Here is a 25,685-nt window from a genome sequence, read left to right as displayed (position 1 = left end):
CTACTTCCGATAATTTTACAGGCTCCTCCTCGATCAGCTAGCATCACATCCAATACCATACGATTCTGTAATGCAACAATCCTGGTAATCTGTAATTCTTCCGTAAGATTCCCAAGAGCAGCAGCAGTCTGATTAGTCACAGCTTCTACCACTCTCGTTAATCTCCGGATCTTCCTACTATTCAAAGCAGCTCCAACAAAGAAAAACAGTCCTAAGTTGAAATCAATATACTGTTGCAAGCTAGTATCAGTTTGATCCACCTCATTAATAGATAGAGTACGTTTATATCTATTTACAGTCACATTATTCAACAACTTCAAATCCTTATGATATGACGCGGGTGCTAGAAATACAGGAGGTAATAGGAATGATACATAGCATACCCCAGACCATTCAGCCGGCAAACGGTAATAACCTTTATTTCCACATACGAAATAGGTATTATGGGATGCTAGGAAGGTGCTGTTGTTCAGCCCATCGATGTTTAATACGGTTATACAATCACTGACACCAACAGGGATAAAACCCACACTCTGGACGCACAGGTCCGCTTGGGCTTGGGCCACTTGGATCACAAATTTTTCCTTCCCCACAGTGTCTCTGGTATTCGTGAAGATATAGGGAATGGATTCATTGTCCGGTCGGTACTCTTCCCATTCCCAAATTGTCCCATTCGCTTGTGGATATCCATTCTTGTCCTGATGGCATTCTTTATTAAGTCTGAAAAGCAATCGTCCCACTGTCGGTTTTCGAGTGGCAAACAACAGAGTGTACCATGCTCTACAAGAGCCATTATGAGAGAAAGGAAGTGGTATGAATGGCGTACCTCCTTTCTTCTGATGGGCTGGCATCATCCCACATATCCAACAGTTCGTAGCGTTCGTAGCAACGTGGGTGTGATGCAGCATCTGAATGAAAGTGTTATTCAAATAGGATTGTCGATGCTTCAACTCTTGGTATGGCAATGTATAAAAGTAGTGCTCCGCAGGCACTGGAGTCGTCAACACAAGTGTCTCTCGGGCAGGAGTTGCCTCCTCCACAAACCATGTGGTTATACCAACGATAGCTACTGTTAGCATGAACCCCAACGCACAAAAAATTTTCTTCTTCTCCATGTCAAAGGAAACAATACCCTGATGTCTTCCTGAAACTAAAAAGTCTGTCAGAACTCTTCCCCTTGGGCAGCGGTTGATTTCTTCACCAGCGGGCCAAGACGGGTGTCGCTACACTAATGCAGGGCTGATCCCCCCCCCTTGCCTCATCGGCTCTCCGTTTCACTAACCCAAGGGCCGTTCTGACAGTATGTCCCGGTACTGGAAACCTCACTTCCTTGGTCGCAGATGATATCGCCTTCCTCCAGAAGTCGTGTGGTCCGAAAAGAGCTCCTCAGTGTCGTTTGGCCTCGCAGCACGGCCTGTCTCTGCTGCTAGGACTTCTCGTTGATCGGTCAGCACGGCAGACTCCACCAATCCGGGCGGTACCTTTCGACAGTGCAAGGAATGGATCCAATTCTTCCTATTCGAGACTCGCACTGCCGTCCTTGTTGCAAGAAGAACTTGCTCAGGTCCGACCCATCTCGGCTCCAAACTGTTCGATCTGTCGAAGACCTTTATCATCACATGATCTCCGGGCCGGAGACCATGTCCTTCGCCAGTGGACCGATCAGGGAGCGCCTCTCGGACCTGTTGATGAATAGAAACCAAGTTATCCGTTAACTGTGCCAGATAATCACTCATCATCACACAAGGTACATCATACACAGCCTTAGGTCTTGGTGGACCCCAAATATTCATTGGGCGTCCAAATACAATCTCATAGGGTGTAAGGCCGGTTCGAGAGTGTGGCACCGACCTAATTGACAATAACGCCAGTGGCAAAGCGTCTGGCCAAGTCAAAGACGTTGAAGCTTGAATTTTGGCGATCTTAAGCTTCAGTGTACCATTATATTTCTCGACTAGTCCTGCAGACTGAGGGTGGAACACGGCGTGGAACTTCTGGGTGATGCCTAGGCCCTTCAAGACATACTTTATAACATCTGCTACAAAGTGAGGGCCATTATCACTCCACAGAAGTCTACAGACGCCGTATCGGGGGAAAAACTCTTTCAGCAATAGCTTCGCTGTAGTCATTGCAGTATTGTCTTTCGCAGGGTACGCCTCGACCCATTTACTAAAGGCGCAAACCACTACTAGAACATACTTCAAATTGTTACAGCGCTCAAGCTGGATGTAATCCATCTGCAGAACCTCAAAGGGTGCAGTGGGTGTCGCAAATCCTCCTGCTGGAGTTCGCGTGCCTTTCCCTGGGTTATACTTCAGACAGATCATACAGGTCTGCACCACCCTCTTTGCCGTGCTAGCAATCTCTGGATGCTCCCAGACTTGGGTAAGCAATTTCACAATTGCGGAAGCTCCAACATGTGCTAGCCCATGTGCCATCTGGACCATAGGTTGTACAAAAGCCGTGGGTAATTTCCATCTATCCATCTGCTTATTTCTCCAGCAACCCTCGTCATCCAGTTCTCCTTCGCTAGCCCATTGTTCCCGCTCTTTGTCAGAAGCGGTCTTTTGTATTTCTCGCACTTCCTCCTTCGCATCATGCCATCTCTCCACCTGTGACTTCACTACATACATGGCAGTAGTACCGGGCTGCATCGCAGTCTCCCGTGCTACTCGATCCGCTAACGCATTCCCTTCTCCAACCTTATCAACCACTTTCCTATGGGCACTACACTTAACAATGGCAATTTTCTTTGGGTATGTCAATGCAGTTAAAAGATTGTGGACTAACTCCCCATGCATTATCTGCACCCCATGTGACGTTAGAAACCCTCTCTCCTTCCAGAGTAGGCCGAAATCGTGCGCTACTCCGAAGGCATAGCGGCTGTCTGTGTAAACATTCACACACAATCCTGTACTAAGCTCACACGCTCGTGTTAACGCTATCAGTTCCGCTGCTTGGGCTGATTTCTGTGGTATGCGTGCTGTCTCCACTATCGTCTGTAACGTGGTAATTGCATATGCTGCTGAAGTCGTACCATCTGGTAGCTTCAGGCATGATCCATCTACCCACAACTCTCCATCTACATCTGAAAAGGGCGTATCCTGGAGATCAATACGTCCCTTTGTTTGTTCCTCAGTCACAAGAATACAATCATGCGCTTTCTGTGCCTCAGGCTGTGTCTCGGGGTATGGCAACAATGTGGCCGGGTTTAATGTCACGCACCTTTTTAACGTAATATGAGGAGCCAAAAGCGTCAGCTCATATCCCGTTAAACGGGCACTGGTCAAATGCTGCGTCTTTGTTTGATTAAGCAGAGCATCCACAGCATGGGGAACTAACACCAACAGTTTATGGGACAATACAATTCCTTCACTCTGCCGTATTGACACAGCTGTCGCCGCAACCGAGCGAAAACACCCTGGTAATGCTCGGGCGACAGGATCAAGCACAGCCGAAAAGTATGCACAAGGGCGCTGCTTATCACCATGCATCTGTACTAAAACTGATAATGCACATCCATCTTTCTCATGCACATACAACGAAAAAGGTTTTGCATAATCAGGGGTCCCTAACACTGGTGCTGAACAAAGGGCCTGTCTCAATTGCTGAAAAGCAGCATCACACTCATCTGACCAAGGGATTGGGATAGGCGTGTCTTTTGTCAAGAGCGCTAGTAATGGCTTAGCTATGTGTGAAAACCCCAATATCCACTGTCTACAAAAAGAAACGAGGCCCAAAAATGCACGCACATCCTTCTGCGTGGATGGCCTTGGTGTGTCCAAGATTACTTGGATACGATCTGGTGTGAGTGCACGCCCCTCCTTAGACAAAAGGTGACCCAAATAAGTCACCTTTGGTCTACAGAATTGCAATTTCTTCCTAGAGACCTTGTGATTGTGGGATGCTAAAAAGGAAAGTAAGGCTATCGTGCTTTTCTCGCACAATTCCAGGGTGTCAGCCGCCAACAAGATGTCATCGACATATTGAATGAGGGCGACCCCCTCGAGTAAGGCAAAGGAATCCAACTGTCGCTTCAAAGCCTGACTATAGATACTAGGGCTTTCTGTATAGCCTTGGGGAATTCTACAAAAACGATAAGATCTATTGTTTAATGTAAACCCAAAAAGAAATCGGCTATCAGGGTGAATGGGAATAGAAAAGAAGGCATTTTTCAAATCAATCACTGAGAACACGGTCGCCGTAGGCGGGACCAAGGTAAGCAACGTCGTGATATCGGAAACCACCGGGTACTGAGGTATCACGATCTTATTTACCTCCCTTAAATCAATTATAAACCGATAGACTTTTGCATCCGTGTCCTTTTTCAAAATTGGGAGAATCGGACTGTTACAGATAGTATAGGGAACTTCTTCCACTACTCCCACTGCGATCAAATCCTGCACAATCTGTATGAGAGCTTCCTCGCCCTCCTGGGAAATACGATACTGTGGGAGGCGTGGTAGCACCGCCCCCTCCTGAACACTAATGTGGACCGGGGGAATCACCATTTGTCCGACATCTGTGTCCGAAGTCGCCCATAAAGCTTGGGGGAGGGTAGCCAACAACGCATCCTCTGAGATCGTACACATCCGCCCAGATCGGGGGTAGTTGTCATTTAAAATCACCCTCACACCCTCAGGGGAACAACGAATTGTAGCCCTAAAGTACTTTAACATATCAAGGCCCATAATGTTATCCGGTGTGTACGGAGCAAGCAGAAACGGACAAGGCGCAGAAAGACAATCAACTTTAAATGCAAGGGGCTGTGAAAGAGGGCTTCGGGAGAGTGTACCGTCAAACCCTACCGATGTAACTATTGAGCCGGATGGGGGAGCCCCCGGAACCAAGTACCTAGACAATGCACTACGTGTCGCTCCTGTATCCACTAGGAACTGATCAGTAGAACCTAAAACCTCAGCCGATACATAAGGACCCGTCTGATCGACCGGCACCTCAACTGATTCGGACCCCCATCCTACGCATTCCTATGCATGCTGAGAATCATGATATCCCGAGTGATCGATGTCCGATACATGATACTGATGCTGGCGATCGAAAACGTTTGAGCTATCTCGGTGCTGTCCAGCAGTGTCGAAACGGACATTATCGTTAGAATTCCCTCTAAAGTTCAAGAAGCCCCCTCTACCTCTCTGGCCACCCGGAGTGTGCCCCTGCCGCGAAGCACGCAATGCTGGGCACTCCCTGGCCCAATGGCCCAACTGCTTGCAATACGCACACTGGTTCTTATTCAAATCAGATCGGCCCGAAGGGGGACCATAAGATCCGCCCCTTCCCCTGTTATTATTACCCCGGCGGGGCGGGCCATATACTTGTGCTAACATCACTTTGGTTTTGAGATCTTTCGATTTCTTCTCCTCCTGGCCCTTCGCCTCGTGCTCCTGACGCTCATAATACTGAGCGATGGTCAGAAGGGCCGTCGGTGTCGCGGAGGACCAAGAACTCTCACTCGCTTTCAACCGGGCCGCAACTGCCGGCAGCAGATTGGCCACATATTTGTCCGCGAAAAGGTGGCGGCCTGTGTCGTCGGTAAGCGACTGGCCACTAAAGTCATGGAACGTTTCTTCGAAGCGCGTGAAGAAATCTGCAACTGACTCATCAACTTTCTGCTTACATGCCGCTAACATATTCCAGTCAATCTTTTTAGGGGGGATTATTGTTTTCAATTTAGCCACAATAGCAGCAGGGAGATCTAGAATATTCTGGGGTGGTTTCTGTGCAGGCTTCCGCTCCCTATCCTCATCCTCAAGGTCAGACCACCGGGCCTTAAAAGCAACTGCATCATCCACCTTTCGGACAGACCGCCACGTGTCCGGTGGTAGAATAAGGCCAAAGAACAGATCTATATCCGCTAAGGTCATAATGCAAGAATTCAAGGCCCCCTCGACTTCTTCATAGAAGGCCGCTGGATTCTTGCGGGGGTCAGGCAATGCATTCTTTAACGCCATAACATCGGCCCTATGCCAAGGAGTATAAACCCAATTATACACAAAATATCCCCTAGCATCGGCGGAGTTAATGTCCGAGCTAGTCCCTGCTCCTTTCGGAGGGACATACAAAGGTGCCGCCTCTCGCATCGGTTTAGCATGCACTACATTATCCTTATCTGACTGGGAGGTGGATGGGTGGCCCCCTGCCGCAACTGAATCCGACCGCTTCTCCTCCTCCGCTCGTTGGCGTGCTTTCTCTCGAAGGGCCAGCACCTCGTCCCGCAAGGCGAACAGCCGCCGAGCCGCCTCAGGAGCCTTAGAGGGAGAAAAAGCACCGTTACGTATTGCTCTGGCATCCGAAGACACTTCGTCAGGCTCAAAAACATGAGAATATTTTCGGAAAGCATTAATCACTTCATCCGCGAAATGACCCAGAAAATACACTTTATCTCTCTCCTGCCATGGCCCCCAAATTTGAAATAATTCCTCCATGGATACCTTGCCTTTAAGCGCACGGAAAGAAATTTGCCGAAGCTCAGCCATTTGCTCGGCCGGCAGCATGGACCGTGTGTCTACCTTACCCGAAGCCGGGTCAGAATCTTGCGGCCGTGGAGCGGATGCGCCAACATAAGGGGGCGGAGAGCGATCTAGCAAAAAAAAATCATCATCAGGATTATTAAGGACAGGATAAAGCGGCTGGCGAACAACATATTGACCCGAAACTTGTAGCCTACGCTCTTTCTCTTGTCTGTCCGTTTGCTCTTTGTCCTCCCGATGCTTCGCTTCCTGCGCTCGCATATGATCATTCTTCCGTTGTTCCTTATCAAACAGCGCTTTCTCACGTTTCTCTCGCTCACGCACTTCCTTCACCCATAATCGCACACACTCAAACATATCCTGACGAGCACGTCGCTTACACATACACTGTTCCACATACTCAATCTTACGTATATCAAACGATCCATACAAAGGCCATCGCAACTCAGGATCCTTCTTGGTATATTTCCTCCACAACGTGCTGTACATTATGGAAGAAAGACCATGCTTCACGTACATATCCCTATTAGGAGTCCCCTCTGGGGGAGCTGGAGCAGATTCCTCGAGGTTCAACCGGTTACCCAAACAGCAGCACCACTTACGGAGTGCGCTAAAAGCAGGCATGCTAGGAATAATGCAAAATATGCAGTATTATCAAGTAAAATGGCACTTAATCGTTGCGCCGTTCCAAGTTTACACAGCTCCGGAGAAATTTCTCCACATTACCTGCCTATATGTGTTGCAACGCATATATTTTCACAAAGACAAATTCAAAATATGACTAGTCACCATCAATCAAACTCAAATAGCCAGACCAGGCTTCAAAACTCGGAGCAAGTACCGTACAACGGTTCTTACCAATCAAGAGTCCAGGTTCCAACTGCCAAGCTCCACAATCGCCCAAACGGCTCTCACGGCAGGACCGACAGAAGAGGTCTCAGTCGATGACCGGCGCCACCCAGATGGTCAGCTCGGAAGGGAAGGAAGAAAAAACCTCGGGATGCCAGGGCTAAGACGCCGCTGGCAGTGATCACGTCCCCGGCCAAACTCCTCACCTTCGTCGCGACCAGTCCTTCGAGCATCCGAGTCGCCGATGAGCCCCACGTGACGGGCGCCAATTGTTGAATACAAGCCCCAGCTAGGCCCGCAAGAGACAAGGGTTCGCTCTTCTGTAACGAAGTCTATAAGGAAGTTGGCACGGAAACTGCAAAGTACAAAAACACCGTTTATTAACCCTTAAGGGTGGTCCTACAATCCACACAACACTCTTCAGTATTGCAAGGAGTAGCACAAAGAACTTGCGTACATTGTCCCCTTTTATACACTACAGAGGGGCTCATGAGTGGGTGGATACCACATGAAGTCGAAGAACATTACCATTTAGGGTCATTCTCGATACCAATTCAATACATGGGCGGAGCTAACACACTCCTTGGGCCCGCGAAAACACATGGTCAAGCAAAGCTAATTATAACAGATGTGGTCAAGTCTGGGCATGCGCCAGATGGACAAGAGGGCTATTTATAAACTGTTGCTAGGCAGATTACAAGAGCAACTAACACAGAGGTCGGACTCTCCTCGTGGTGAGCACGTGGCAGCATGTCAATACAAAATGGAGTCCGGACTTCGGCCAACATAATGAGGAAAACACGATAAAAGGGAAACACTAATGTTTTCAGTGAATGCTTAATCACATTCTGCCTTAATTTACAACACCCTGTCTCCACCGCTACTGCTACTGGTGATAGTATCAATACCATGGAACTTGAACCGAGCCCGGTCCACAGCCACTGTACTTTCATGCGAGACAAGGGCATATGAGTTGTCCCCATTTAAGGCAGCTCTACGGTGTTCCTGTATTCGAACCTTCAATTGTCTGGTCGTGCTGCCTACATAGATTTTACCACAACCACAGATGACAGACAACAAAGGTAGTAAGACAATTGATGAAATGTTCAATCTTATGTTTAGCATTACTGTTATAACTAAACGTTGATGTTTTGTTACATCCCAAATGACAGATATTACAGGTACTGCATGTATAAAATCCAGTGGGTTTACTCAACTTTGAATGTTGTTTGGAGATCTCCTGTAGGGTATAGCTAGGGCATAACACATCCCTAATCGTTCTGCTTCGTCTGAATGTCATGGATGGTCTTTCAGTAATGATGTTATCAATTCCTGGTACCCCTTTCAGCAGCGCCCAATGTTTACCCAGAGACTTAAAAACCTCATGGTTTAATGTTGAATAGGTAGTAATAAAGGACAATCTCTGTGTCTCATGATCAGTTTTCTTTTTATGGCAGGTTAACATGCCCTCTCTTTTGATGTTCTGCACTTTACTAACGGCAGTCTCAAGTAACTGTGCATGATAGCCTCTTCTTTTAGGTCTATCTGTGGTCTTTTTAGTGTGTTCAGCAAAATTACCATCCTCACTACAGTTTCTGCGAATCCGCAGAAGTTCCCCATAGGGGATTGCTTTCTTTGTAGAAGGAGGATGTGAGCTGGTAAAATGTAGAATACTATTGACTGCTGTTTCTTTCCTGTGTAAAGTACTGTGGATGGTCCTCCCTTTAATGTACAGTTCCAGATCTAGAAACTGAATTTTTATTTGGGACATTTCAAGAGTAAACGAGACATTCAGTGCGTTGTCATTGAGGAAATTGTGATATTCCTTAAGTTCAGTGCCTGTACCAGTCCAAATGATAATGATATCATCAATGTAGTGGCCCCAGAATTGGATATGTTTAGCCCAATCTGAGGCCGCTGCAGACCATGCATGGGTACGCTCCACCCACCCCATAAAGAGGTTGGCATACGAGGGCGCAAATTTAGAACCCATAGCGGTACCCTGCTCCTGTTTGTACCATGCGGTGTTGAACATGAAAAAGTTATTATCAAGGATTAAATCTATCATCCCTAATAACATCAAATTGTGATCAAACAGACTGGCATGTCTACTGAAAAGATAAAAGTCTACAGCTATTTCGACAAATTTGCGTTTAATAAACCCCATGTTGTCATCTCATTCCAGATCTGAAAAGTTGTTGAGTAGGTCAGTACTGTCCCTGATATACGAGGGCAAATTAGTGACTAATGGCTGCAAGAATGTATCGACAAACTTAGCCAGTGCCTATGTCATAGTGCCAATACTTGAAATGATAGGTCGTCCCGGTTGAAATGGCATTTTCTTATGTACCTTCGGGAGCAGGTAGATGCAAGGGTACCTAGGGTTACTTATGGACAAGAACCTGTGTTCTGTGTCGGATAAAAGACCAAACTCTTTCCCATGTGTTGATTGCATGTTGATCTTAATGGTGGCAGCAGTGCAGGGGTTTTGAACAAGCTTAGTGTAGTGTGTGATGTTATTGAGTTGTCTTTCAACCTCCTTCTCATAGTCAGTCCTGTTCATAATGACAACGTTCCCTCCTTTGTCAGCCTCTCGTATTATTATGTTACTATTTTTGCGTAGATTCAGCTATTCTCTCCAATGATGTAAGGTTATCTGGCAAATGTTTTTTGAAACTACTAACATGTTTGTCTTCTAGGTTGTATAATTCCTTAGTAACTAACTCATGGAAAACATCCAAGGTACTTAAATGTGCACCCTGGGGTATGAATTTGCTGGTATTATGAAGACCACTATCACATGTATAGTCTTGGGCAATATTCATACTTGCCAACACATGTTCATAGGAGGAATCATTATCACTATCCAATGATAATAACGTCGCTACATTTTTGACGTGTGAAACAGTAACATCAGTGCATACTGCGGGTGCTGGCAAGATATAACGCTCATAGTTGTTGACAGAAAAATGACATTTGAGTTTGGCATGTCTTGCAAACTTGAATAGGTCAACATGCAAATCCGTGAACAACCCCCCATACACGGGACCAAATCCAAGACCTTTATTCAAAACATTGACTTCATGTACATTCAGATTGTAATCAGAAAGATTTATAACCAAGTTGTCAACCTTAGAAGTTTGGGCAAAATTGGACAACATATCATGTTGATTTAAGTCTCTGGGTAAACATTGGGCGCTGCTGAAAGGGGTACCAGGAATTTATAACATCATTACTGAAAGACCATCCATGACATTCAGACGAAGCAGAACGATTAGGGATGTGTTATGCCCTAGCTATACCCTACAGGAGATCTCCAAACAACATTCATGGTTGAGTAAACCCACTGGATTTTATACATGCAGTACCTGTAATATCTGTCATTTGGGATGTAACAAAACATCAACGTTTAGTTCTAACAGTAATGCTAAACATAAGATTGAACATTTCATCAATTGTCTTACTACCTTTGTTGTCTATGTCATCATCTGTGGTTGTGGTAAAATCTATGTAGGCAGCACGACCAGACAATTGAAGGTTCGACTACAGGAACACCGTAGAGCTGCCTTAAATGGGGACAACTCATATGCCCTTGTCTCGCATGAATGTACAGTGGGTGTGGACGGGCTCGGTTCAAGTTCCATGGCATTGATACTATCACCAGTAAAAGTAGGGGTGGAGACAGGGCACTCATGCTGAGGCAATTGGAGGCTAGATGGATTTGTACATTACGTTCCTCAACTCAGGGCCTGAATGCTGATAGGGAATTACATTACTTTCTCTAAATAATGTGGCCATTGTCATTAGATTGTTATGTCTCCATCAGATGTGTCCACTTGTGTATCGTTTATTAATGTCAGATTACTGCTCCAGGGTTTTTGTCATTTGTGATCTGTGTTGTCCTTATACCTTCTCTTGTTCATTCTTATACATGTACCTCAAAAACACTGTTTGATACAAGATTTTTTCAAATGGATTTGTAACTCAACCACCAACTATGTGGAAATTAATGTTTTACCGCATCTTTGTCCTTGACCCAATTAGCTCTTTTTTTCTACTTACTGAAATCCACTCATCACATTGGTTGAACACTCTTGATGCACACATCACTGTGGGTTCCAGCTCTGTGGAAGACAACTTGTATTGTTCTTGATATAAACGTGATTTTCTGTTTCTACTTTCTGGAATCAATACACAATAGTGGGTTCTAGTTTTTAATCATCACTTAATATTGGCCACAGTCCTAAAAAAATTATTTTATTTTTTTAATTTTAACGATGGAATCTAATGTGATGCTTCTGCTGGTTCTGCTTGGTCTCTCCTCTTTTCATTCATATACATTTCACTATGGTAAATAATTTTCTCTTTGCTTTTAGTGGTGAGTATATTGTGTGTTGTTCTATGTCGATTGCATTCTCTATAGTAAGGCGTCTATTGTGCTGCTAACACTGTCCTTCAACTAAGGAGTGAGGAACTTGTGGTGCTGTGTCATCTCGTTTATTTATGTTTACAGTTCCGATTAATTCTCGTTATTCTGAGTTTTCTGGTATTTTGTTTTTTTTCTAGTATTCAGTTCCTTGTCATTGAAAACGCTTTGTGCATTTAATATTTTGCATTAGTTACTTGGTGTTTTTGAATCTTTTGCCGATTACGAGATGGTGACCAACTTTTGATGGAGGCATGGAACCGGAAGTGAGTTGCTGCCAGCCCCTTTGTTTTCGGTCTAGTCATTTCCTCACGTTTTGATCCTGGAAGGGCATCGCCACATTCACTTCCTGTGTAGCGGCCTGGGGGTTGCCGACGCCTTAAATGGCTTTCTAGTCGCTATGCGCACTTTCTTGTTTATCGTGCCGGATACGAGACGCCGTAGACGGAGACGTCTCCTGACAGTCTCTTGGATGCGACCAATACCGATATTCAGTAAGTTGATTGCACATAGTTTTTGAAATTTGTGATTGTTCTCGACAGCCCCTCGGCTTACACCGATTCGGCTGCCAAGTTGTAATAAAGTTATTTGGACTGACACCCTGACTCTGGCTGTACCGTTTTACTGGGCACGCGGTATAGCTCGTAACTATTAGTTTCTATGAATCCCCCGTTGTCTGTAAAAGTTGTTGTGCGGCATAGAGTATAGCAGAACAGACAGGGGCATTTGCTGGTTTCGGTCGGCTGCCTCTTGCCTTTTGGTTGTGGGCCCTCCTTTTGGGGTAAGTAGACCGGTGGTTTACCTACACCATTCATTTTGGCTACAGTGTCATTCTTGTTTTAGATGCAATGTAGCGTATAATTTAGAATCTATAAATGGAGAGTCATCACTATGTTAGGTTGGATTTTATTATGACATATTTTGATGCTTACACACATAGCGCGTTCATATTGTACATCTTGTTTGAGACATACGCTTCATATTAGGGAGTGCAGCCGTTCGTGTTGCTTAACAGTTCTACTCTTTACTGTCGTTTCTTATGCATATAGCTTTTGGATGATGGCAGTCTTTTTTCTTCTTCCTCTTTTGTACGATTTTGCTGAAGACATGTGTCTGTGCTATTTTAGTAGAGTGATACGTGCAATACAGGAGTTTCCTTTAATGAGATGGGCAGATCTTTTTACTTGGAATTTTTCTATGCTTTTTTGTAATTCTCAGGACGTCTCCTTATTTGAGATTGTTTCTCCTTACAGATTATTCTATCCACAGACATTGGTTGAATACTCGTCTCATGGTGAGCCATTTCATCATACTTTAGGTATGTTTGCATTTACATTTGCTTTTCAGTCTGTGCTTTTCTTTTTATAATTGGTCACGAACATTTTTATTAATTAATAGTTTTTCTGACTGATATAGTTCGACAGAATTCGTGTCCAATTGCTCGTTGACTCGCTTGCCAGAAGACACACCTTACATTCATACTATCTTGGTAAGCTAGTTTTACTAGCCACTGTAGATGTGTTGTAGTTATGCCTACTTTGAGTTAAAGGCAATTTTCTTTTCTTTTTTCCCCCTTTTTCCTCTCCCATCTTATTTTTATTTCCTTCTTCACACTCTTTCTTTTACCTGGTTCTCATCACGATTTTCCCTCGATTAAAAATGTTTTACTGTTTAGGTATTTTTATTCTCACGAGTGAATTTTCAGCCTAATGGATCTTTTTGATATCATTCTTGTTTTTGAAATGTGGTCTGTTACACAACTATTGGTTCGACACATTTGGGTCTTTTACTATTTTTTCCTCTCATTCTACCACAAATGTACATTCATTCTAAGAGAATGATTTTTTGTTTCTTTTTTTGCTTTGCTTTTTCTAAAAATGGTTTTATATTGTATGCCATTACAGCCCTGAAGAAGCCCGTGTTTGGGCGAAACGCGTTGGCTGTGTCAGGACTGAAGTGGGCGATACTAGATTCCCGATGTTCAACATACACCCCAGGAGTCAGGCTTGGCGTTTGGTAGGTAGGCGAAGAAGTGTTTCTGTTAGATCGCTCACTGCCTTTCTGCGATCCTTTAGCGTTTAGGTCCTTAGTTCCCTCCCCTCAAGATGGCCGCTGGCTAGTCATCTACTTTCCTTTCTACTCTGGTGTGTGCAGCGGTGTAGTTTTTTTCCCTGGTTTGAAGTGCGCGCGCGCGTCCTGAGCGCGGCGCACTTCAACCGTCAAATTTTCAGTGACGAGACGGAGTTTCCTAGTGCTCCGTAATTTTTCGCAGTTTTCCAGTCATAGAATCACCAGTCACTTAGGAGATAACCTAATTCCCCTAAGTTCCGATTCCAGTTCTTGGGGTCCTTAGCATTTTCTTTCTCACCTCATGTGGTGCAGGTTCGAGTGCAAGGGACTGCAAGAGAGTGAAGAGGTAGTGACCTCTTCGTGTTCCTCGGCGCCTCTGCGGTCAAGGAGAAGGTAGAGGCAATACTAGAACTTACTCAGCTCAGAAGTAAGTGCTTTCTTTCCTGTAATCTCGTGAAGCCAGCGTCCACTGTAAGCAATTGTGACTTTTATTATTATTGAGAAAGAATCCAGTCAATCTCCCTGCTGGCGAAGTTATAGCGTATGAGAGAGAGAGAATCTTTATAACGAGACTTCTATCTGAGTACAGTTCGTAGCAGGAGCAGTACACGAAAGAAAGAAGACTCAGAGGAACTAAGTAAAGAACTTCATGAGAGATCAAATGTAGATGCAGCGGTGCATATATAATATATATATATATGAATACGAACTTTCAATTTCATTCTTTTGCAACGCTTTGGAATCTGAAGAAAGAATTGTCAGCAATATTTACGTGAGAACATTAAATGAAAAGATAATAACCTACTAGTTTGTAGACAGGTAATGAAGGACCTCTTGGGTTGGTTGAGGGATTTCAGGCAAACAAGGATTACATGTGCTTCTATTTGCAGGAGTCGTTACCACCCAACAGTTCCACTCCTAATCCACTAGAAGGTATCCACTAAGCAAGAGCAGAGAGCAGCTACCCACTGTGTCAGGACAGGTATAGTTGGTAAAAGCTAATGCCTTTTAGAGCTTAGACAGTAGAAGTATTGTTGCTAAGTAACTCTCGTTGCAGGAATCGGAAGAAGAAGTCCCGAGTCCAGTCCAGGAAGAAGACGCAGTGCAGTCTCTCTTTTCTGTCCAATTCCCCTTTCCCCCTCTCTGCTGCTCGCGAGCTCTCTAGCTCGCGGTAGCGGAGTGGAGGAGTGGAGATCAAGCATCGGCTCCTGTGGAAAAGGCACGTTCAGCTCAGGTACTTGATAGATTGAAGTGCCCGCAATTTATTTCCACCCGAGCACGATGGCTGAGGGAATTGATGTAAAGGCTCTTGCTACTGTGCTAGATAGTATACAAAAACAGCTAAGTGATACCTTGGAAGATAACAAGTCCCTTAGAGAAGAGGTTAGGAAGTCCGCCCAAGAAGCTTGTTATTTGCGTCAGCAGTTTGAAGAGTTTTCCGGGGGTCCTCATCCAACAGTAAAGGAAGATAAGCCTCCCTCTTTTGCTCCTGCCCCATCTGCTGCAGAACTCACTACACAGGTAATTCATGCTATCTCCCCGACTATTCCATTGGCAGCTCCAGAAAGATTTAGTGGGGACCCAAACAAGGCCCAAATTTTCCTCACACAATGTTCCTTACACTATCTCTGTCGGCCCATCATATTCAAGGAAGATCAGTCTAAGGTGGCTTTCATGCTGTCGTACCTGAGTGGAGATGCTGCCGCTTGGTCCATGCCATTGGTGAACAACAACGATCCCATTTTGTATGAATTTGAAGGATTCAAGAGAGAATTTTTGAGGATTTTTGACAGAAGATCCATCTCCCAATCCACGGACAATGAGCTTTTAGATCTTAAGCAAGGGAACCGTGAATTAGTGGCATACTTGGCTCAATTTAACAAACTGATCGTAGAAACAAGTTGGCCGGAGGCAAAGCGAGCTGCAATTTTCTATCGTGGTCTTAAGGATGAGCTAAAGGATGGTCTATCTCAGATTCCGAAGCGTCCTACAGAGGTTTCTGAATTAATTGACTTGGTTCTTCAGATTGATCAGAGACAAAGTGAAAGAAAGAATGAAAGACGAAAGGAAACTAGGGATGTCCCGCCTCGGTTTGACAGAATAAGATCAGAAGGATCCAAGCCAAAGGAAGCTGTGTCAGAAGATGAGCCTATGCAAATTGGTTCTGTAGGAGGACCTCTAACGAAGGAAGAAAGGGAGAAGAGACGTTTGGGCAAGTTGTGTATGTACTGTGGGAACTCTGGTCACTTTGTGCGGGAATGTCCAAAGAAGCCCAAGAGCAATTTTGGGTTAAAAGATCGGCTCCACCAGTAGAAGGGGTTGCCCTGGTGGAAGCGAAGGAACAGTCAACTCCAGATCCAAAATTAGTGGCAAATACCTTGCAATCATCGGCGCCACATTTGATTCTATCTGTTCAAATAAGATTTGGAGGTCGGATCAAGGAAGGGATTTCTGTCCTGATTGACTCTGGGGCTACAGGAAATTTTTGCGATATAGGTTTTGCCAAGACTCTCGGAATTACCTTTTTGAGGAAGGAAAGACCTGAGCCGGTCCGCGCAGTGGACGGAACAAGTTTGTCCTCCGGACCGATTGTCTTTGATTCCGAGGAAATCTTGTTTTGTGGACCCGGTCAACATCTTAGTTCTTTGCAATTTAGTTTGATCGATGCTCCGCAATTTCAGCTGATCCTGGGTCTGCCTTGGCTCACCGAGCATAATCCTCTTATTGATTGGGCCAAACGTTCGATTCGCATGAACTCTGAGTATTGTCTACGTCATTGTTTTCACTCGGGTCCTGATCCACCAGAAGTTTCGCAATCCCAACTTTTAGCAAGCTTCCCAAAGACAATTTGTGCGTTAGACACAAGAAATTCCACAAGAATATGAGGATCTTGCCTCGGTGTTTGATGAAAGAGAGGCTGAACGTTTACCTCCCCATCGAGAGTATGACTGTCGAATTGAGCTGAAGCCTGGAGCCTCCCTCCCCTGTAGTCGAATTTACGCGCTGTCTGAAGCGGAAAATGTCCATCTCAAGGAATATCTGAGCAGATATTTGGCCAACGGGTTCATACGCCCTTCCCAGTCACCAGTCTCGTCCCCACTCTTTTTCATCCCAAAGAAAGATGGTCAATTGAGAACTTGCATAGACTACCGCGCCCTTAATTTGGTTACCAAGAAGAATCGTTACCCTCTCCCTTTGATTTCTGAGCTCTTGGACCAGGTAAAGGGAGCGAAGGTATATACAAAATTGGATTTGAGAGGGGCTTACCATTTGGTACGCATGGCTGAAGGCGAAGAGTGGAAGACGGCCTTTCGTACCCGTTTTGGTTTGTTCGAATACCAAGTCATGCCATTTGGTTTATGCAACGCTCCGGCTGCCTTCCAGCACTTTGTAAATGACGTATTGCGAGAATTTTTAGATCGTTTCGCAGTGGTTTACATTGACGACATCCTCATTTTCTCAGCCAGCGTGGAAGAACATATCCAGCACGTTAGGTCCATTTTGAAGAAATTGCTTGAGAATCAACTTTTTGTCAAACTGGAGAAGTGTGTTTTTCATACGACTCAAGTTGAGTTTTTGGGGTTCGTTTTGTCCTCAAATGGAGTATCTATGGATGAATCAAAGGTGCGAGCAATCAAGGAGTGGCCCTCTCCGCGTTCGGTAAAGGAAGTTCAGAGTTTCCTTGGCTTCGCCAATTTTTATAGGCGATTTATCATCAACTTTTCTGAGCGAATTTGTCCACTCACGAGATTATTGAGGAAGAAGACCAAATTTGAGTGGAATGCAGAAACGGAATTAGCATTTAACGAGCTCAAGAAAATTTTTGTATCTTCCCCAGTCTTGCTCCATCCGGATCCGAGAGAACCATTTTTTGTGGAGGCTAACGCCTCCAACTTGGCCATCGGAGGGATTTTGTCTCAGCGCCATAAGCAGACGGGTCAGCTACATCCAGTAGCCTTTCGTTCGAGGAAGTTAACTGTGGCTGAAATCAATTATCCCATTGCGGATAAGGAACTGTTGGCAGTCAAGGATGCCTTCTCTGAATGGAGACATTATTTGCTGGGGGCCAAACATGTGGTGACGGTATTTACGGACCTTCGGAATCTCCAGTTTTTTAAATCCACCCGAACACTTACCCCACGCCAATTGAGATGGTCCTTATTTTTTGCAGATTACGATTTTGTTTTAACTTACAAACCTGGATCGGTGAATGGAAAGGCAGATGCCTTATCTCGTCTGAATGTGAGCGCCGATGTCAAGACTGCTGAAAAAGGAGTCATAATTCCTGTAGATCGGATTATCGGAACTCTCACCTACTCCGACATTGAACGAAAGCTACCTAACTTGCGGTCTCCAGAAGAAGCTAGAGATTGGACGGCGAAAGGGAAGGAATATCAAGTCAAGAATGGTAGGCCCTTCTACCAAGACAAGTTGTTCGTGCCAAATCTGGATTTGCGAGAACAAATCATAGAACACTTCCATGACGAGCCGCTGGCCGGACACAAGGGTGTGAAGAAAACTACAGAGCTGATCCGAAGAGAGTTTTGGTGGCCTGCAATGGAAGCTCAGGTGCGGCAGTATGTAGCCACTTGTGAGTCATGTATCAAGGGAAAGACACCTAGAAGGGCTCCCCAAGGGTATTTGCAGCCTATGCCCCCCGCCCCGTACCCATGGCATACTATTTCCATGGATTTCATCGTGGATCTTCCGTCTAGTGAAGGTCTTTCAGTCATTTGGGTGGTGGTGGACCATTTCTCCAAGATGAGCCATTTTATTCCTTTAAAAGCCCTCCCAAATGCTACACAGCTGTCCAAACTGTTCACACAGCACATTGTAAGGGCCCATGGTGTTCCAAAGGTCGTTATTTCAGACAGAGATCCTCAGTTTGTCTCTCGTTTTTGGAGATCCTTTTTGAAAAAATTGGGTGTGGACTCCCGTCTGTCTTCCAGCTTCCATCCAGAGACGGATGGACAGACGGAAAGAGTAAATCAGGAGCTGGAGCAGTACTTGCGCCTGTTCCTGATGGACCAGGAGGGAGAGTGGCCAGACCTGATTTGGGCAGCAGAGTTCGCTTATAACAATGCCGAGCATGCTTCCACTGGTTACTCTCCGTTCTATTTAAATTCTGGTCGACATCCAAATGCTTGGGTAGATAATGAGACTAGTGATGTTCCTGCAGTGGAAACAGTGGTACAGGATTTACATAAGGCTTTTCAATTAGCTTCCAGAAATCTGTCTAAGGCTAAGGTTTCCTACAAGAAGCAGGCAGACAAGAAGAGACGTCCAAATCCAGTTTATGAAAAGGGAGATCTAGTCTGGTTGTCTACTAGAAATTTACGCCTGAAGGGGAATAGAAAGTTTCAGCTGAGGTTTGTGGGCCCCTTTCAGGTAGACAGAATGGTGAATTCAGTCAGTGTGAAGGTTTGTCTTCCTCCTAGGTTGAGGATACATCCAGTTTTTCATGTTTCCCTGCTTCAGCGTAGTCCAAAAGGGTTTAGGGCCAGAAATTCACCCTCCCCAGTCTTAGTGCAGGGGCAGGAGGAATTTGAGGTGAAAAGAATACTTGATTCTAGATTTCAAAGAGGGAGAATATTCTATCTAGTAGATTGGAAGGGTTGCGGGCCGGAGGAGAGATCTTGGGAGCCCCAATCCAATATCCATGCACCACGTTTGCTTAGAGAGTTTCACCACACACACCCCACTAAGTCCAAGGAGGTTGGGGGGGGTTTTGGTGGGAGGTACTGTCAGGACTGAAGTGGGCGATACTAGATTCCCGATGTTCAACATACACCCCAGGAGTCAGGCTTGGCGTTTGGTAGGTAGGCGCAGAAGTGTTTCTGTTAGATCGCTCACTGCCTTTCTGCGATCCTTTAGCGTTTAGGTCCTTAGTTCCCTCCCCTCAAGATGGCCGCTGGCTAGTCATCTACTTTCCTTTCTACTCTGGTGTGTGCAGCGGTGTAGTATTTTTCCCTCGTTTGAATTGCGCGCGCGCGTCCTGAGCGCGGCGCACTTCAATACATTTGCTTTTCAGTCTGTGCTTTTCTTTTTATAATTGGTCACGAACATTTTTATTAATTAATAGTTTTTCTGACTGATATAGTTCGACAGAATTCGTGTCCAATTGCTCGTTGACTCGCTTGCCAGAAGACACACCTTACATTCATACTATCTTGGTAAGCTAGTTTTACTAGCCACTGTAGATGTGTTGTAGTTATGCCTACTTTGAGTTAAAGGCAATTTTCTTTTCCTTTTTCCCCCTTTTTCCTCTCCCATCTTATTTTTATTTCCTTCTTCACACTCTTTCTTTTACCTGGTTCTCATCACGATTTTCCCTCGATTAAAAATGTTTTACAGTTTAGGTATTTTTATTCTCACGAGTGAATTTTCAGCCTAATGGATCTTTTTGATATCATTCTTGTTTTTGAAATGTGGTCTGTTACACAACTATTGGTTCGACACATTTGGGTCTTTTACTATTTTTTCCTCTCATTCTACCACAAATGTACATTCATTCTAAGAGAATGATTTTTTGTTTCTTTTTTTTTTTGCTTTGCTTTTTCTAAAAATGGTTTTATATTGTATGCCATTACAGCCCTGAAGAAGCCCGTGTTTGGGCGAAACGCGTTGGCTGTGTCAGGACTGAAGTGGGCGATACTAGATTCCCGATGTTCAACATACACCCCAGGAGTCAGGCTTGGCGTTTGGTAGGTAGGCGAAGAAGTGTTTGTTAGATCGCTCACTGCCTTTCTGCGATCCTTTAGCGTTTAGGTCCTTAGTTCCCTCCCCTCAAGATGGCCGCTGGCTAGTCATCTACTTTCCTTTCTACTCTGGTGTGTGCAGCGGTGTAGTTTTTTTCCCTGGTTTGAAGTGCGCGCGCGCGTCCTGAGCGCGGCGCACTTCAACCGTCAAATTTTCAGTGACGAGACGGAGTTTCCTAGTGCTTCGTAATTTTTCGCAGTTTTCCAGTCATAGAATCACCAGTCACTTAGGAGATAACCTAATTCCCCTAAGTTCCGATTCCAGTTCTTGGGGTCCTTAGCATTTTCTTTCTCACCTCATGTGGTGCAGGTTCGAGTGCAAGGGACTGCAAGAGAGTGAAGAGGTAATGACCTCTTCGTGTTCCTCGGCGCCTCTGCGGTCAAGGAGAAGGTAGAGGCAATACTAGAACTTACTCAGCTCAGAAGTAAGTGCTTTCTTTCCTGTAATCTCGTGAAGCCAGCGTCCACTGTAAGCAATTGTGACTTTTATTATTATTGAGAAAGAATCCAGTCAATCTCCCTGCTGGCGAAGTTATAGCGTATGAGAGAGAGAGAATCTTTATAACGAGACTTCTATCTGAGTACAGTTCGTAGCAGGAGCAGTACACGAAAGAAAGAAGACTCAGAGGAACTAAGTAAAGAACTTCATGAGAGATCAAATGTAGATGCAGCGGTGCATATATAATATATATATATATACATATATGAATACGAACTTTCAAACTTCATTCTTTTGCAACGCTTTGGAATCTGAAGAAAGAATTGTCAGCAATATTTACGTGAGAACATTAAATGAAAAGATAATAACCTACTAGTTTGTAGACAGGTAATGAAGGACCTCTTGGGTTGGTTGAGGGATTTCAGGCAAACAAGGATTACATGTGCTTCTATTTGCAGGAGTCGTTACCACCCAACAGTTCCACTCCTAATCCACTAGAAAGTATCCACTAAGCAAGAGAAGAGAGCAGCTACCCACTGTGTCAGGACAGGTATAGTTGGTAAAAGCTAATGCCTTTTAGAGCTTAGACAGTAGAAGTATTGTTGCTAAGTAACTCTCGTTGCAGGAATCGGAAGAAGAAGTCCCGAGTCCAGTCCAGGAAGAAGACGCAGTGCAGTCTCTCTTTTCTGTCCAATTCCCCTTTCCCCCTCTCTGCTGCTCGCGAGCTCTCTAGCTCGCGGTAGCGGAGTGGAGGAGTGGAGATGAAGCATCGGCTCCTGTGGAAAAGGCACGTTCAGCTCAGGTACTTGATAGGCTGGCTGTTTTTATGAAGTGCAACAAGTAAAATAAAAAGACGGAAGATACAAAACATTCATATGTGATATGTTTTATGTTGAAACACTATCGTTTACTTGGATTACCTGTGTCATCATATTGCCTCTCATCCAATTAATTTTCAAGTATATATTTACGTTCTACAAGCAGCAGAACGTTTGAGGGGGGCAATACTGCATATTGCTAGTGACTGATTCTGGTGGTGCAGTCTCCTTTGACCCGGCTGCTTCTAATTCTTTTCAGTGAAAGCTATGTTCCTGGAGTTTATTGTATCCGACTATTCCAAGGAATACATTGTATCAGACAGTCCCAACATGTAACATGCTCAACAGGGTGGTAAATCCGAGTCAGTACTAGATCCCTCTTTGTAAAACATCGTTCTGGACAATACCAGAATGCATATAAACACACAGATGTATAACCTGGCTGTACATCAAAATGTGTAGTTGTTTGTAATGTCCAACAGTTCCAGCTTCATGAAGCATTCATGCAAACGTTAAGGTTTAAAAGTGAAATATCATAACATGAAAATAGAGATTGGGACACTTTTATTGGGTGTAAGTATAGAATGTTAAACATGAAATACATTCAGTGTTCTTAAGCTTTCAGGCATGGATGCAACTCCAGACCAACTCAGTGATGGCATACGAATGTGGTTTATGAAAATCTTTGTGTACTGTACACTAGAGGGGGGCCCCTGCCTGCACAGACATGAGTTGAACACTACAAACCCTACACATAAATTACTACCTGCGAAGAAAACCCTAAAGGGGTTATAAAATGACTGTCACCCATATGCTATGTGTGACATACTTCATCATCAAAAACCTCATCCAGAGTGACAGTGCATCTGGATGGGTTCAACCTTTCTGAGGAAGCTCTTGAAATTGATATGTTCGGATCTAAAAAAAAAGAGAGAATATTACCTAGGGAAGATCATGTACGATTTTTTTGTTTATGGGTTTCCCGGGTAAGATTAAAAAGAGTGATAGGGAATCTACCAAAGTGGCATAGGGAGCTGAGTAGTGTGCCATTGTCAAGGAGTCTACACATTGCGGTCGTTCATTACCTCAGTCGGCCTTCATCAGGACGAAGGGATCCGTATTCATTTTGAGTAAATTAATTCAGTCATGAATCATGAGCCCCTGCTGTTTTACCTGCCTACATCGCACTCTGCACTTTATGGACTCCAGGGTCCACAGTGCCCTGCGGCAGCAGCCGCCTTTGAACCTGGGAGGAGCGCACCAGGTTTTTTAAAAGCGCGACCGTGTTCCCACAGTGCAGGAGCCCCTGCTGTTTCACCTGCCTACATCGCACTCTGCACTTTCCTCACTTCAGGGTCCACATTGCCCTGCTGCAGGAGTCGCCTTTGAACCTGGGAGGAGAGCACCAGGTGCTCTAAAAGTGCCACTGGGCTCCTACAGAGCGGGACGCACACGGGCGTACCCGGGCCACGTCTGGGCAAAGCCCAGGCCAAGGGCGGGCCCATCCATGCACGTCTTCGCCCAGGAGAGGCCTGGCTGGGCCACCCCCCAACATTCAGGACCCCACATCGTGCAGTGATTCCCCTTTTTATCCCAGGTGGCCAAAAGGAAAACTAAGGTGGTGATGGAGGAGACAAAGTTACTAACACCTTAGATGCCTTTCTCCTGAGAGCAGCAGATGTTCTATCAAAAGAGATTGCAATCACAGAACGGTGCCTCTCACTAGAAGAGGTAAGATCCTGTCCGGAACTCTTTAGTCAAGGTCCTTTGCTTTCCTCTAATTCTGTAGTCCCTGATTCTGCCTTATCCTAAGAAACTGGCTTAGAAACTGCATCATCACCCCAAGATAGCCCACTGACTGAACCCCCTGAAAAAAGAAGGGGAAGCCTCAAAATCTGCTTCTAAACCTGCAAAGTCTTCGAATTCTAATGTTAATGGCCATGGCACCGGCACCTTTCCCGTGGCTAATGGGGGCGCGGGGGGCACCGCTATCACTACACGACTTATGCAGAAAGTTGGAACATTCCTTTTCTCGTCTTCTACAACCGCTTATAGCAAGACTCGAAAAAATTGAGGACACGATTACTGTGTTGTGTAATAACTTACACTCTGGTGTGGTAGGAGTGGAGGGCGAGGGGTAGTATAAGACAGGTACCAACAATCGCTCACAATGATTTGAAATCCTCCCTACCGACCCCAAATTCAAATCATTCAACATCTTCTAATGCTTATCCCTTAATGTCAGGAGTCCTCCCCAATCCACCTAGTGAGCGTAGTAATCCTAATAGGAAAGTTCACGAAGTCACAGGTGACTTGAAGCAGAGATGTCCTCTGAACGTGCTTTACATTAACCTTCAGGTCTATCATATCCGGTATCATATCCGGTTTTGTTAGGAAATGAGAATGATTATGTTCAACAACCTTTAACCCCTTCCCTGCTCATGACGGAACCACTCCGTCATGAGCCACGTGCGCCGTGTGCTCATGACGGAGTGGTTCCGTCATGCTGCGGCCGTTGGCAGCCGCTCCGCCCACGCGGCACTGATTCCCCGCCTGTGCGGGCGAACAATGCAAGTGGGCGGAGTCGTGACAGAACCACTCCGTCATGAGCACAGCGCGCCCGTGGCTCATGACGGAGTGGTTCCGTCACGAGCATGGCGGCGCCACAAACACCCCAAACTCCCCCAGCGCCGCGGCAAAATTCGTGCCGCGGCGAAGGGGTTAAGTGATACAAATGTTGTTGCATTGAAAGGTGGTACCTTAGGTTCTCACTCTGGGAGGATGGCTAATAATTGATCAGCTTACGCAACAAAATTAGGAGTAACCCTAGACCTTCCACCAGCCGCCTGCCCCATGTTATAGTGCTAGTTAATGTGCAAGAGCTAAAAGTGAACCAATATGAAACTACAGAGCAACGAATTCATAAAGCCCAGCACTGGCTCTTTAAGTATACAGGGGATAATTTCAATTTATACAAACATCTTATAATGGCCAGAAGGGTGAGTTGGGTAGGAAGGGCCCCTAAAACCATCAAAGGGGATTGTATCATCATTAATTTTGATAACCACCATATGGTGGGTGAGCTACTAAGGCTTCTACCCAGTACTCCGACCCTCTATTCTGAAATGTGTGCACTCCTTCTTGGCTTTTTTTATAGAGCTTGTATGCCACTTCAAGCTACACTCTATAATTCGAATAATGGCCACCTGCCTTTACACCCTCTTAATCCATGTCCCCCACAATCCATCTTACCCTTACCTCTCAGTAATAGATTCACCTTGCTGGAAGGTGAGGTTGAATGCGAGTGACTCGATGAGCAGAACACCGTAGTCAATAATGATGAGTATCAAGCGTTACAGGGGGGGTCTCTTGGAATTTCTTTCCCCCGCGTAAGCTGTCAATCAAATATAAGTTTGCATTCAGGTAGCTTAGTTCTCCCTCAGAATCTGATACACACTGAGACAACTCCGGATTCTGTCACAGTGATCCCTTGGAATATTGCAGGGTATAACCAAAAGAAGTTAAATTTGGGCGGGCTGTCTTTGTTGATGCCTTATAACATCGTGTGTTTGCAGGAGACGTGGGAAGTTGACCCGATCCACTTGAATGGCTATCGTTCATTTTGCACGCCTGCCATACCCTCAGTATCCGGTCGTGCAAAAGGTGGTCCATTGACACTACTCTCTAACAGCCTTCCTCTAAAGGTTAAAAACTTTTTAAACAGTCCTCTTTTTATTATAATATTGTCTAAAAGCATTACACAGAGAGATACTGGTTACTCATATATTTTTATAATAACAATTTTGATGGTAATTATGCAGTGATTCTGGACCCTCT

The sequence above is a fragment of the Triturus cristatus genome, chromosome 6 (assembly GCF_964204655.1).
Source record: "Triturus cristatus chromosome 6, aTriCri1.1, whole genome shotgun sequence".
In the NCBI taxonomy this organism is placed as follows: Eukaryota; Metazoa; Chordata; class Amphibia; order Caudata; family Salamandridae; genus Triturus; species Triturus cristatus.
This window is presented reverse-complemented; position numbering follows the sequence as displayed.